The 13763-nt window shown below is 49.6% G+C and overlaps 2 protein-coding genes across 2 annotated transcripts in view; one reads left to right on the plus strand and one right to left on the minus strand.

Annotated features, from left to right (window-relative positions):
• LOC137537127 (uncharacterized) overlaps nucleotides 1-13763 on the minus strand; it is a 627974-nt gene that overhangs the window by 487526 nt on the left and 126685 nt on the right. The window lies entirely within an intron of this gene.
• The window catches only part of LOC137535346 (zinc finger protein ZFP2-like), a 51115-nt gene continuing 44640 nt past the window's right edge, over nucleotides 7289-13763 (plus strand). The window contains exon 1 of the mRNA XM_068257174.1: nucleotides 7289-7466. The gene's annotated coding sequence lies outside the window, so the exon portion shown is untranslated. The remainder of the gene's footprint in view (nucleotides 7467-13763) is intronic.

The raw sequence follows: 13763 nt of genomic DNA on the forward strand, positions 1-13763 counted from the left end.
ATTCCAGTCTTCCGCCTCATCTTCTGTCATCTTTCCTGAAACGAAACACTGAAATGCACACTTTATTTATCTCTGACTCACCTGTGCTGCCTTCTTTCACCATCTTTTTTTCTTTTTTTCCAGTCTTCCGCCTCATCTTCTTCTGTCACCTTTCCTGAAACGAAACTCTGAAATGCACACTTTATCTCGGACTCACCTGTGCTGTCTTGTATCACCATCTTCTTTTTTCCAGTCTTCCATCTCATCTTCTGTCATCTTTCCTGAAACAAAACACTGAAATGCACACTTTAATTATCTCTGACTTACCTGTGCTGCCTTCTATCACCATCTTCTTTTTTTTCCAGTCTTCCGCCTCATCTTCTGTCACCTTTCCTGAAACGAAACACTGAAATTCACACTTTATTTGATTCGGACTCACCTGTGCTGCCTTCTATAACATCTTCTTTTTTTCCAGTCTTCCGCCTCATCTTCTGTCACCTTTCCTGAAACGAAACACTGAAATGCACACTTTATCTCGCACTCACCTGTGCTGCCTTCTTTCACCATCATCTTTTTTCCAGTCTTCCACCTCATCTTCTGTCATCTTTCCTGAAACGAAACACTGAAATGCACACTTTATTTATCTTGGACTCACCTGTGCTGCCTTCTATCACCATCTTCTTTTTTTCTAGTCTTCCGCCTCATATTCTGTCACCTTAACTGAAACGAAACACTGAAATGCACACTTTATTATCTCTGACTTACCTGTGCAGCCTTCTAGCACCATCTTCTTCTTTTTTTCCAGTCTTCCGCCTCATCTTCTTCTGTCATCTTTCCTGAAACGAAACACTGAATTGCACACTTTATTTCGGACCCACCTGTGCTGCCTTCTAGCACCATCTTTTTTTCCAGTCTTCCGCCTCATCGTCTTCTGTCATCTTTCCTGAAACGAAACACTGAAATGCGCACTTTATTTATCTCGGACTCACCTGTGCTGCCTTCTACCACCATCTTCTTCTTTTTTTCCAGTCTTCCGCCTAATCTTCTTCTGTCACCTTTCCTGAAACGAAACACTGAAATGCGTATTTTATTTATTTCGGACTCGCCTGTGCTGCCTTCTAGCACCATCTTTTTTTCCAGTCTTCCGCCTCATCATCTTCTGTCAATTTTCCTGAAACGAAACACTGAAATGCACACTTTATTTATCTCGGACTCACCTGTGCTGCCTTCTATCACCATCTTCTTTTTTCTAGTCTTCCACCTCATCTTCTGTCACTTTAACTGAAACGAAACACTGAAATGCACACTTTATTTATCTCGGACTCACCTGTGCTGCCTTCTTTCACCATCTTTTTTTCTTTTTTTCCAGTCTTCCGCATCATCTTCTGTCACCTTTCCTGAAACGAAACACTGAAATGCACACTTTATCTCGGACTCACCTGTGCTGTCTTGTATCACCTACTGCTTTTTTCCAGTCTTCCACCTCATCTTCTGTCACCTTTCCTGAAACGAAACACTGAAATACACACTTTATTTATCTTGGACTCACCTGTGCTACCTTCTATCACCATCTTCTTTTTTTTCCAGTCTTCCACCTCATCTTCTGTCACCTTTCCTGAAACGAAACACTGAAATGCACACTTTAATTATCTCTGACTTACCTGTGCTGCCTTCTATCACCATCTTCTTTTTTTTCCAGTCTTCTGCCTCATCTTCTTCTGTCAGTTTTCCTGAAACGAAACACTGAAATGCACACTTTATTTATCTTGGACTCACCTGTGGTGCCTTCTATCACCCTCTTCTTCTATTTTTCTAGTCTTCCACCTCATCTTCTGTCAACTTTCCTGAAACGAAACACTGAAATGCACACTTTATCTCGGACTCACCTGTGGTGTCTTGTATCACCTTCTGCTTTTTTCCAGTCTTCCACCTCATTTTCTGTCACCTTAACTGAAACGAAACACTAAAATGCACACTTTATTTATCTCGGACTCACCTGTGCTGCCTTCTTTCACCATCATCTTTTTTCCAGTCTTCCACCTCATCTTCTGTCACCTTAACTGAAACGAAACACTGAAATGCACACTTTATCTTGGACTCACCTGTGCTGTCTTGTATCACCCTCTTCTTTTTTCCAGTCTTCCACCTCATCTACTGTCACCTTTCCTGAAACAAAACACTGAAATGCACACTTTATTTATCTCGTACTCACCTGTGCTGCCTTCTTTCACCATCTTCTTCTTTTTTCCCAGTCTTCCGTCTAATCTTCTTCTGTCACCTTTCCTGAAATGTAACACTGAAATGCACACTTTATCTCGGACTCACCTGTGCTGTCTTGTATCACCATCTTCTTTTTTCCAGTCTTCCGCCTCATCTTCTGTCACCTTTCCTGAAACGAAGCACTGAAATACACACTTTATTTATCTCAGACTTACCTGTGCTGCCTTCTATCACCATCTTCTTTTTTTCCAGTCTTCCACCTCATCTTCTGTCATCTTTCCTGAAACGAAACACTGAAATGCACACTTTATTTATCTTGGACTCACCTGTGCTGCCTTCTTTCACCATCTTTTTTTTTTCCAGTCTTCCACCTCATCTTCTGTCACCTTTCCTGAAACGAAACACTGAAATACACACTTTATTTATCTTGGACTCACCTGTGCTGCCTTCTATCACCATCTTCTTTTTTTCCAGTCTTCCGCCTAATCTTCATCTGTCACCCTTCCTGAAACGAAACACTGAAATGCACACTTCATTTATATCAGACTCACATGTGCTGCCGTCTAGCACAATCTTTTTTCCAGTCTTCCGCCTCATCTTCTTCTGTCATCTTTCCTGAAATGAAACACTGAAATGCACACTTTATTTATCTCAGACTCACCAGTGCTTCCTTCTATCACCATCATCTTCTTTTTTCCCAGTCGTCTGCCTTTTTTTTCTTCTGTCACCTTTCCTGAAACTAAACACTGAAATGCACACTTTATTTATCTCGGACCCACCTGTGCTGCCTTCTTTCACCATCTCCTTCTTTTTTTCCAATCTTCTGCCTAATATTGTTCTGTCACCTTTCCTGAAAGGAAACACTGAAATGCACACTTTATCTCGGACGCACCTGTGCTGTCTTCTATCACCATCTCCTTTTTTTCCAGTCTTCCGCCTAACCTTCTTCTGTCACCTTTCCTGAAACGAAACACTGAAATGCACACTTTATCTCGGACTCACCTGTGCTGCCTTCTACCACCATCTTCTTATTTTTTTCCAGTCTTCTGCCTCATCTTCTTCTGTCACCGTTCCTGAAACGAAACACTGAAATGCACACTTTATTTATCTCGGACTCACCTGTGCTGAATTCTATCACCGTCTTCTTTTTTCCAGTCTTCCACATCATCTTCTGTCACCTTCCCTGAAACGAAACACTGAAATGCACACTTTATTTATCTCAGACTTACCTGTGGTGCCTTCTACCACCATCTTCTTCTTTTTTTCCAGTCTTCCGCCTCATCTTCTGTCACCTTTCCTGAAACGAAACACTGAAATGCACACTTTATTTATCTTGGACTCACCTGTGCTGCCTTTTATCACCATCTTCTTTTTTCCATATTCCACATCATCTTCTGTCACCTTTCCTGAAACGAAACACTGAAATGCACACTTTATTTATCTCTGACTTACCTGTGCTGCCTTCTATCACCATCTCCTTCTTTTTTTCCAGTCTTCCGCCTAATCTTCTTCTGTCACCTTTCCTGAAACGACACACTGAAATGCACACTTTATCTCTGACTCACCTGTGCTGCCTTCTATCACCATCTTTTTTTCTTTTTTTTTTCCAGTCTTCCGCCTCATCTTCTTCTATCACCTTTCCTGAAACAAAACACTGAAATGCATACTTTATTTATCTAGGACTCACCTGTGCTGTCTTCTAGCACCATCTTCTTTTTTTTCCAGTCTTCCGCCTAATCTTCTTCTGTCACCTTTCCTGAAACGAGAGATTAAGTCTAAATTCAATTTAGCAGTATTCCTTTCAGGGCCCGTTTCCACTACAGCGAATCTGCATGCATTTTCTACATGCAGGTTCGCATAAATAATGTAACTAAACAGGCTCGTTTCCACTAGCCAAAAAATCTGCACAGCAGAACCATCAGAATTCACTCGCCGCACACCCGGGCGCGTTTCGCCGCAAATGTAACTAACTGGAAAATCGCAAGCGTTTTACTCTTGCAATTTTCCATGCGTTTTCTTTTAAAAACCTATGTCAATGCTTACTGGCATTGACATAGTTAAAATCGCATACCGCAAACCGCGTGTGTTTTCACGTGAAGAAATGCATTGAAACGCGAATGAACCCGCAACCGCCTGCAGATTTGTTCACACGTTTTCTGCACCGGAATCGCGCCGGACAAGTGGAAACGCGCCCTCAAACATTCCCTCGTCTTTTCCCCCGCAGTTACTGCTTTACATACCACACAACTTTTTGAGATGAGAAAGAGGGACACTTAAGCCACACCCCTGACCACACCCCTGGCACACCCCCAGTCACGCATACCATTTAAATTTCATAAGAAAAATATGTTGTTTTATAATTCAAACCACACTGGTCCTTTCTATCCTGGTGTATTTTTCTTCATATTAACATTTGAAAATAAGAAATTAATCAATTTAAAAGATGGTAATAAAGTCTAGAGGTAATTAAACACATTTTTCAGTAGAGATATACATATATTTACATAGAAAGAGCGATAACATCATGAAAGAGGGATAAATATGGAGGGAAGTTGAACAGAGGGACAGGGCTCCCAAAGAGGGACAGTTGGGAGCTATGCTTTACCTAACAGTCACCTTTATGATTAAACCCCCCATTGTATGCAGGACACATTTATTTACCTATGTAGACTGTCATTTGCAGCAGCAGCGCCCCTGATCACCTGCAGCTCTGTAAGCAGCAGGGCCGGCCCGCTCATGAGGCGGGGTGAAACTTTTGCCTCAGGCGGCAAATTTCCAGGGGCGGCATCCGCCCGTCCGTGCGGGGAGCCGGCCGCCGAGCTGGAGGGGTAGCTGGCAGGACAGGGGGTATTGGGCCTAGCAGCGGGGAGGGGGGGTCGGACCCCCCCCCCTCCCTCGCCTGGGTCCCCCGTCCTCCGCTCCCCTCCAGCCTTACATAGAAGCAGCCGCTATTTGTAAGAGGCACGGACGGGAAGGACTCACCTCTTCCTCGATCCAGCGTGCGCTCCACTGACGTCACTTCCTGCAACGCTGCAGGAAGTGATGTCAGTGGAGCGCACGCTGGGAAGAGGTGAGTCCTCCCCGCCCATGCGTCTTACAAATAGCGGCTGCTTCTTCTATGTAAGGCTGCAGGGGAGCGCAGTTCGGGGGACCCAGGCGAGGGAGGGGGGGGGTACAACCCCCTCCCCGCCGCTAGGCTCAATACCCCCGTCCTGCCAGCTACCCCTCCAGCTCGGCGGCCCCCCAGAGCGCCCCCCCCCCCCCACAGGGGGGGGGGGGGGTGGCGGCGGAAAAAACATTTTTGCCTCAGGCGGCAAAAAGTCTAGGGCCGGCCCTGGTAAGCAGCTGCCGCCATTACAGCCTTACTGTTCAGCAGCCTTACATACAGTAATTCTCACATGCAGAAATCAGAATACACTCTCTTCCTCTGTTCGAATTGGCTTCTATCGCTTTTTATTTTCATCTTAAAAAAAATGTCAATAGGGACACTTTCACAGTGAGATTTCTTTATAACGGCCACAAGGGGGAGCTCCGCACACTACTAATGCTCTCCTCTGGGCTGGTGTATATGCTTCTGGTTCCTGGCTGCTCCGTGTTGATGCCTCTAGTGGGCAGCGGACTCCCCGTCTGGTGTCAGCTTGTGTACAGCAGAGACATGTGACTCTCGTGCAGCGCAGAGACTCCTTAGCCCGTTCATTGCTCGTGTTTCCGCTGAGCAGCAGCTATTCTGATGTCATGTTGTGGATGCTCGAGCCTGTGACACGAGCACTTCTGGCCAAAGTACTTTATGTAATACAATATATACCATATATAACATGGCTTAATGTTCATATATAACATATATATCACTGGATAGTAATACTAGATAGAGCATCTATTGTCATTTCTACAACTAGATCATCATTACAGTTTAGCTATTACTGAGGAGTAAAGCTTCATAGTAAAGATAGATAGGAAGTGCATGGCTAGACATCTATCTCTATATAAACAAGGGGGCTGCATAGTTGATCACATTGGACATGTATCCCTATGGCTGCTGCTTATTGTGGCTGGAGGGGGGGAGGGAGAGGAGTGCACTGGGGAGGATCATACAGAGGCGAGCAGGAGGCACAAGCTGCAGGTTACAGCCTGTCTCTCTCTCGCTGCCGTCTCCTCTGCTTCCAGTGCGGTCAGGGCCGGCCCGCTCATGAGGCGGGGTGAAACTTTTGCCTCAGGCGGCAAATTTCTAGGGGCGGCATCCGCCCGTCGGAGGGTGCGGGGAGCCGGCCGCCCAGCTGGAGGGGTAGCGGGCAGGACGGGGGTATTGGGCCTAGCGGCGGGGAGGGGGGTCGGACCCCCCCCCCTCCCTCGCCTGGGTCCCCGTCCTCCGCTCCCCTCCAGCCTTAAGTACATCCGAACTAGCGCAACTCGTAAGAGGCAGTGGGCGGGGAGGACTCACCTCTTCCTCGCTCGATCCAGCGTGCGCTCCACTGACGTCACTTCCTGCACGCCGCCCACTGTATTGTAAATGGACGGCGCTGCAGGAAGGGACGTCAGTGGAGCGCACGCTGGATCGAGCGAGGAAGAGGTGAGTCCTCCCCGCCCACTGCCTCTTACGAGTTGCGCTAGTTCGGATGTATTTAAGGCTGGAAGGGAGCGGAGGACGGGGACCCAGGCGAGGGAGGGGGGGGGGGGTCCGACCCCCCTCCCCGCCGCTAGGCCCAATACCCCCGCCCTGCCCGCTACCCCTCCAGCTCGGCGGCGCCCCCCCCCCCCCCACCGGGGGGGGGGGCGGCGGCAGCAATAATTTTTTTTAAAATTTGCCTCAGGCGGCAAAAAGTCTAGGACCGGCCCTGAGTGCGGTGCTCGGGGGTTTATTATCACCTCTCCGTCTCCTGCTCTATCTCCCCCAGCTGGATGTGACCGTGTATTGCGCCCTGATTATCTGCTGGCTGCCGGGAGAAGGAGAACAAGGGGGAGGAGTGATCTCTATGCTGCTGCCTCCCTAAACAGATTTTGCTATAGACTAATGGTCACCTTACTGACGGCCACACGGTGGCGCTCCGTACAGGACGTTGTCTGACATGCGCACTGCTGATCCATCGGTCCTCTGTGAGATGCTTGTAGCAAGTAGGCGGCTCTTGTTACACAAGAATGTATGTGTGCCGGTGGGGGAGAGTCCGGAGATGCGTCCGCTTCTGCTGCTCGTACCGCCGCTAGTGTGTCCGCACGTGAGGTTTACCACGCAACCCACATGGCGCGCTTCCTGCAGAGCGGGAGACGATCAGGTGACGGTGCCGGAGACGATCTGCGGGAGGTGATGCGGGGGACACGCGGCGTCCCCTCACTTGCCCAAACTGCTTTACCTCACATAGACTTGTTATTTACCTAGATTTGCCTACATGGCTTTCTGTACCTCTGCCACCTCCAGCTACCAGCACATTCCGCTCACACATAAGAGCACCTGTCAAGTCTGCATGGCCTGGCCTGTCATTAGTGCTTCAGCAGATATTGTTTCTGATTATTAGTGTGTTGCTGTTACACTCTGCAAATAAACCACTATTGTTAAAAACTGATTTTGAAAGTAGTTCCACTTTCATGCTTAATCCTCTGCACTGACTGATATAACTGGCGCAGTTGCTATGGGCAGCATTTCTACTTTCATTTGCTGCACCGCCACATGCATTATGTTCCCATTGGATAGATTAACAAAGTACCAGTATGAGCCGTGTAGGACTGCCTAATGCCAATCGGCGTGAGGTTCTTCTTGGGGCGTGGTTTGCAGACGATCGCGCACGCTGATGCGCATTCCCGCTCTGGCGGAGCTCCGCCTTCAGTCTCCTATCGGCGATCGCCGCTGGGAGATTGTTAGATGGCAAAACTGCCGTCTTTTATTGCTGTACAGCGCTGCGATCTAAGGCAGCGCTGTACTGGCGACAGCCGTGTACAGCCCTCCAGAGGCAGGAAAGTGATTGGCTGCCATAGGCTGAAGCCTATAACAGCCGATCACGCTGATTGGCTGGCGGGGGAGGGAGGGTTGGGGACAAAAAGGTAAAAAAAAAAAGGTACTTATCCGTTAGCCTGGCGCATCCGGCAGGTGCCGCTATTTACTATTCTCCCTCCATGGATAGTAGGGAAAGATGTAACTCTGGTGGAGTTTTGTCGCCACCTAGAGGATGCGCCCGGCTAACGGACAAGTACAAAAAAAAAGAGAAATTTATTAACAAAATAATCAAACAATTATTTAAAAAAAAACAAAAACGCCACCAATAGAGAGCTCTGTTGGTGGGGAGAAAAGGGGGTGGAATCACTTGTGTGCTGAGTTGTGCGGCCCTGCAGCAAGCCCTTAAAGCTGCAGTGGCCAATTTACAGAAAATGGCCTGGTCTTTAGGGGGGTTTAACACTGCGGTCCTCAAGTGGTTAATAACCTAAGGTGTGCGGCCTGGAGAGAGGGGGTTAATTACCCAGATGTCTGGCGCTTCTATGCGTATCACACCCTCACACTCAATACCGCGCACTTCCGGCCGGAAGAAGGAAGTGCACAGTATTGAGTGCGAGCGAACGCGGTATTGAGTGCGTGTGATACGCATAGAAGCGCCGGACACCTGGGTAATTAACTCCCTCTCTCCCAGCTGCACACCTGAGGCTATTAGGCCTCATTAGAATCACAAATTTGGCTAGTAATGTACTCGTAAGCCCATCACTATTGGACAGCTTCTTCCTGTGCAGTGGCCACAGTCCTCACCTCATCACTGCCCCGTGCCTAGATTCAGGAGCAAGTAATGAGGAGGCCACCACAGTGCGCTGATGGGGAGGGGAAGACCACAGCTGGTCCTCTGTGTGATCATGCCGTGGCTGTTACTTGACTATACAGTATTCATAGCTATGAAAACTTTTGACAATGTTTGCTGCAGTAAAAGTACATTAGACAGACCAACTCATAACATTTTGCAACTTCCTGTACAGGGCATGTGCAGCACATCTTTCCCTTATCCCGGCAGTAAGATCTTGCAACCTCCAGTGTTTATTTCCCTCCGGAAGAGTGGGGGGGGGTTATTAGTAGCTCAACAAGGGAGGGGGTTGTTAGCTCACTCCAGGGGGGAGTTACTAGTTGCCCGCCAAGGGGGGGTGTATTAGTTGCTGTCACAGGAGCCCTCCGTGGCTGACCGCACTTAGCCTTCTAAACGGTGCCAGCGCACAGATCGTGCGAACTCTGGTCGCAGTCAATGCGCAGGAACCGTTAAGAATTAGCCGCAGACAACTCAGAAGGGAGCCTGTAAGACACGGGTGATTACAACGTCACCCACTGGTTCAGAGTAAACTGCCACCACCGCGGTTACTATGGGACCGTGGGGCCCACTAACTGACTGACTAATCCTGCGAATAAAACGGTTAAACACACGATATTCTGTCTAGCCAACAACAAACAAACAGTAGCGTATCTTCAGAGACCCGGGATCAGTTCTGTGTGTGCTGATAAGCAGGGTAGCGAAACAGTGAATGACTTGGGGAAAGTCGTTTATTCACGCAATATAAATAATTAATATATACAGACAATTATGAAAATCAACAATTATGAAAACAGTAATAGCCAGTATGAAAAATAAAAGAAGGGAGAAAAATACTTAGTTCCTGGAAAGATGTCCTTATTGTGGGAAGAATCATAAAGTTCTTGGTTTCAAAGTCCAGAGTTCAGAGTTCAGACCAGGTGGATGCCAGCATATCCTCAAGCTGGCACCTGATGAGTTCAAGATCTTTCAGGGTGGAGGACACTGAGTTTGGCTCCTCTGCCATTCTTATGCCCCTGATTCAGTAGGAGGAAGTGAGGGCGGGCCCACACACCCCCTTAGAACATGATGAGTCCTGCCCTTGTCCTGGAGACCAGAAATCATGCCTTAACCATATATGGGCTCTATCTCACAGAACCGTACAGGTCAGGGCAGATTTACTAATATTTTCAGGTCTGCCTCGATGTACCCAGCAGTCTGATACCAAACATGAGGGGTGGGACCCCTGTGGTACCATTAGGGCACTGTTGAACTGCCTAACGGGCAGTCTTTACCTCAGAAGGTTCTGAAATGTTCTCAGAACCAACGCCAGGCAGGGCCCTACCTGCTCTGTTAGTTTGGAGGGTCTGCCAGCCTGGCAACACAGAAAATATGATACATATAGCAGTTTATGGAATATGAGAGACCCCTGGGATTTATACCAGGTCATTCCCAGGCAAAGGTTCTTTGAAGTTGGCAGCAGCAAGCCACATGTCGGCTCCCTGCTGGGAAAAGGAGTCGGAGTGTCTGAGTTTCCTCACTCTAAATTGGTTCTGTCATGGTGTTTGTCACCTTATACCTGATGGATGGGCAATCAGCACAGCTTGAAGCCAGGGACTCTCTGGGCCCAGGCTCATTAGCATATCAAAAGGGCCAACCAGCATTTAGGCTGGGGCTCTCTCTCTGCTGAGAAAAGACTGCAGCTGCCCCTACACACTCAACCCGGATTGTATCGATTTGAAGCGCAATCGATGCAGGAATCGAGTGCGATCGTTCTTTTCTTCACGGGCGGTTCCAGGACGCGCCTGCGTCCCTGCAATCGTCCGTGACAGCCCTCCCCCTTGCCTGTGGCTTAGCCACTCATCCGCAAGATGTGTGGCGGCGCCGCTAACCTGGCTGACGGGCCTCGAGTTGCCGGTACGGCGGGAAAACCTATTGGAGCCTGTGGCTCGGTTCCCCTGGACCGGTCGCGGTCTGCTACCCGCAGGGTTGACCCAACATGGACCGTTCTGGACAGGGCGTTTGCGCCACTGCAGTCGGACGTGGTGTCTGCCGAGACTGCTGACAACGGGCAGTGGGTTGGTTAGGTCAACAGCCAGCCCACGCAGGGTTCCCCTGCTGAGTGGCTGTGGACCTAAGGGAACCCCGCGGGAATCCCTGGACCTTCCCAGCTCCTGACAGACGGCACATGCCCTGCAGTAGTTGGCTACATCCCTGTTCATCCGGGGCCAATAAAACTGTTTCCGAATACCGGCGAGTGTCTTGCGGACACCCGAGTGCCCTGTCAGAGGATTACCATGTGCGGATTTCAGCACATGTCCCCTGAACGCACTCGGGACCACAAGCCACTTGGTATTCGCGTGGGATCTACCTGTAGGGGGCTGTACAGACTCACTGTACAGTCTCCCACCTTCCCAGTACACCTTGAAAGTGGCCCCGTCTGCGAGGGGCTCAGCGGCTTGCTGCCTGAGCACCTCCAGGCTTGGGTCACTTTGTAGTGCAGCTGAGAATACGGCGCTGTCAGTTTCAGCCAACTGGCTCATGTCACACGAGGCCAGCGGCTGAAAGGTCTCATCCCTGCGGTCAGAGGAGGGGGAGGAGGCCGGAACCCCCTCCACCTGTTCTGAGCCCAGGTTCTGAGCAGTGCAGCTGCGCGGTACTGCTAGCACCGGTACACTGTCAGAATGGCACAGACGGACAGTACTCAAATCATCATTGCATGCAGTAATGATATTGACAGGTATAGACATTTTTTCATTACAGATAGGTTGTACAGTAAACTCAGGTACAGTTACAGCATCATCACAACAGACAGTCTGTACATCAAACTCAGGTGCCTTTGAAGCAGGCACTATTGAACCTGGTACCCTTGAACTGGGCACATTCAACCCACCTCCCCCTGGTGCTCCCCCAAGTGTATAAAGTACCTGGTGGTGGGTGGAGAGTCCGTCTCCTTCCGTGAGCGACAAGGCGGTCGTGGCAGGTTCATAGTAGGACACAAGCTTGCCCAAATCAGTCCCTAGCAACACAGGGACTGGGAGATCCTTCATAACCCCAACAACCCTTTCGTGGACCCCTCCCACTCCCCAATCCAGCTTCACTCTGGCGTGGGCTATGTGGAAAAGGGTGCCCTCTACTCCAGTAAGGGCAAGGGATCGGCTGGAGCTGATGCTCTCCTTTGGCACAAGATGTGAGTGAACTAACGTGATGTCAGCTCCGGTGTCTCGAAATCCGGTGACAACTTTGCCGTTCACTCTAACAAGTTGCTGCTGGTCGGTTCGGTCGTGGATTTCCCTTCCGCGGGCAAACAGGACAAAATCGGATGATCCAGGCTGTGGTTCGCTGGCGGGCTGCCTCTGCTGTGGGTGAGGTGCAGGTGATGCAGATGATCCAGGTGCTGGTGGTGTCTGTCTCCGCTCCGGACAGTCGAATTTCATGTGTCCGGGCTGGCGGCAGTAGTGACAGGTGACCTCTCCAGGCGCTGCGGGCCTGGGTGCAGCAGCTGCGCTGGGTGGCCTCTGTGGCGGACGGCTCACAGGGGCAGGAGGGTCTGCCGAGGTATTGGGCTGACCTCCTCTCCAGCTGGATGGGACAGTTCTGCGTGTATCAGCCACCCGGGTAGTTGCAAAAGTCTCAGCAAGGTCTGCAGCGACAGTGGCTGAAGCCGGCCTGCGTTCTAACACAAACTGTCGTACATCAGCAGGGCAAATGTTCAGAAATTGTTCCAGGACTATCAAGTCCTCCAGGACATCATAAGACCCTTTGGTGAGGTCTAGAGTCCACTGCCGGAGTGTGGTGAGCAAGCTGCTGGCCACATCTCGGTACGAATCAGAAGGCTTTTTCTGCCAGGCCCTAAACTTTTTCCGATAGGCTTCTGGCGTCAGCTGGTACTTAGTAATGATAGCGTCTTTTATAGCAGCATAATCATTATCCTTTTCCGCAGGCAATTCTGCGAAAGCATCAAGCGCTTTGTAGCGCAGCAACGGTGTCAGATGTCTGGCCCACTGGTCTTGGGACAGACGATACTGACGGCATGCTTTTTCAAAAGACCGCAAAAACAAGTCAATGTCAGTGTCTTTTTCAATATTAGCAAATTTAAATTTTGCACTTACGGGTGCTGCAGCTCCTTCAGCAGGGAGGCTGGGCGGTGAACTCCGGCTGGCCTGTTGCACCTTTGCCATGTTGAGCTCATGCTGTCGTCTCTCCCGCGCCTCTGCGGCATCCCTCTCCGCGTGGCGTTCAGCAGCAGCAGCAGCAGCAGCTTTGCGTTCTGCAGATTGGCGCTCCCGTTCCTCTCGTGCTTCCATGTACTGCATGTACTTTTCCAGGTCAGTCTCCATCAGCTTTTGTAATGCCTGCTGCATTACCGGGTCAGCACCCATGGACAGTCCAGTACTGGCCAGTTCCGGGCGAGTAATGTCAGAAACTCTGGGATTGGGGTCCATACTGACAGTCTCTGGCGTAACTGTTGCAACAGGGCCCGCAGGATGCTCAACCTCTGTACGCCTAAGATCTTCAGCCTCTGGTTCCCCTTGATTGTCAGATGGGCTGGTATCCACCTCAGCGGACACTCCCGGCTCCCGCAGTTGCTGGGCATCCCATCTGGACAAGTCTGCTATCAGGTCCCGTTTTGTCTTGCGGAGGATGCCAATGCCCCTCTCTTCGCAAAGATTTTCCAGGTCTGCTAGGCACATGTTCTGGTAGTTCCCGGACATTTCCATGCCAAATAAAATAAAACTTTGGGGAAGGGGTACTGGCTACACAGTCTCTCTGTATATATAAAAAATATATTGCCTTCCAGCTACACCAACGAATTAG

The sequence above is a fragment of the Hyperolius riggenbachi genome, chromosome 10 (genome assembly GCF_040937935.1).
Source record: "Hyperolius riggenbachi isolate aHypRig1 chromosome 10, aHypRig1.pri, whole genome shotgun sequence".
In the NCBI taxonomy this organism is placed as follows: Eukaryota; Metazoa; Chordata; class Amphibia; order Anura; family Hyperoliidae; genus Hyperolius; species Hyperolius riggenbachi.